Source organism: Somniosus microcephalus, chromosome 4 (assembly GCF_052327205.1).
Source record: "Somniosus microcephalus isolate GS21.2 chromosome 4, FLI_Smic_1.0, whole genome shotgun sequence".
Lineage (NCBI taxonomy): Eukaryota > Metazoa > Chordata > Chondrichthyes > Squaliformes > Somniosidae > Somniosus > Somniosus microcephalus.
In genome coordinates this window covers 102,524,619-102,526,109 of record NC_140990.1, presented here as the reverse complement: position 1 = coordinate 102,526,109, position 1,491 = coordinate 102,524,619, and positions in this window count along the sequence as shown.

Here is a 1,491-nt window from a genome sequence, read left to right as displayed (position 1 = left end):
CTGGGGGGAGCGAGAGAGGGGGGAGAGAGAGAGAGAGAGCGGGGAGAGAGAGAGAGGGGGAGAGAGAGAGGGGGAGAGAGAGAGGGGGCGGGAGGGGGAGAGAGAGAGAGGGGGAGGGAGGGGGAAGAGGGGAGGGAGGGGAAGAGGGGGAGGGGGGAGAGAGAGAGTGGAGAGAGAGGGGGGAGGGAGGGAAGAGAGAGGGGGAGGGAGGGGGAGAGAGAGGGGGAGGGAGGGGGGAGAGGGAGAGGGGGAGAGAGAGGGGGAGGGAGGGGGAGAGAGAGAGAGGGGGAGGGAGGGGGGAGAGAGGGGGCAGACAGAGAGGGGGAGGGAGGGGGCAGACAGAGAGGGGGAGGGAGGGGGCAGACAGAGAGGGGGAGGGAGGGGGGCAGATAGAGAGGGGGGAGGGAGGGGGGCAAAGAGAGGGGGAGGGAGGGGGCGGAGAGGGGAGGGAGGGGGCAGAGAGGGGGAGAGAGAGAGGGGGAGGGAGGGGGCAGAGAGAGAGGGGGAGGGAGGGGGCAGACAGAGAGGGGGAGGGAGGGGGAGAGAGAGAGGGGGGAGGGAGGGGCAGACAGAGAGGGGGAGGGAGGAGGCAGACAGAGAGGGGGAGGGAGGGGGCAGACAGAGAGGGGGAGGGGTGGCAAAGAGAGAGGGGGAGGGAGGGGGCAGGGAGGGAGGGGGCAGAGAGGGGGGAGGGAGGGGGCAGAGATGGGGATGGAGGGGGCAGAGAGGGGGGAGAGAGTGAGGGGGAGGGAGGGGGCAGAGAGAGAGGGGGAGAGAGAGAGGGTGAGGCAGGTGCTCCGCCCTCCCGAGCCCCACCCTCCGCCGTCCCGAGCCCCGGCCCCCCCCGCCCGAGCCGGCTTCAAGACCGCCGATTGTGGCTGGGTCTGCGCTGGAGCCAAGCCGCGGGAACGGGCGTGAGCCGGCTTGAGGCTGTGAGAGAGGCCGGGCCCGGTTGCCAGGGTAACCCTTCCCTCCCTCCCGAGCCCCGGGCCCCCCCGCCCGAGCCGGCTTCAAGACCGCCGATTGTGGCTGGGCCTGCGCGCCGCACGGGGAAGAGTGATAGAGAGACGCCGCCGCTCATGAACGCCTCAGAGCCGGCCGGTGCGCGATCCTAGCGCGTGAGGCCCGGCCGGACTCAGTTCACGCTCCGGGCCAACGTTGACGCGCGCGCTTCAGGCCGACGTTGACACGCGCGCTCCAGGCCGACGTTGACGCGCGCGCTGACTCCCACCCCGCCCCGCCTTTACTAAGATGGCGGCGATGGCTACGCTCGCCTCAGTTCCGCGCCGCCAGCCTTTAGAAAGATGGCGGCGATCGCGGGCCGCTTGTTGAGCGGGACGGGAGGTGCCTAGCTCGGGCGTGGCTGGGCAACAGAGGCCCAGGCTTCGAGGCCTGCAAAAACGGTGAAAGGTAGGAAAATTATAGAGGTTAGAGAAAAGATTTACAACTTAATAAACTTTTTTTAAAAACAATTTGTGTTTTAAAAGGAAC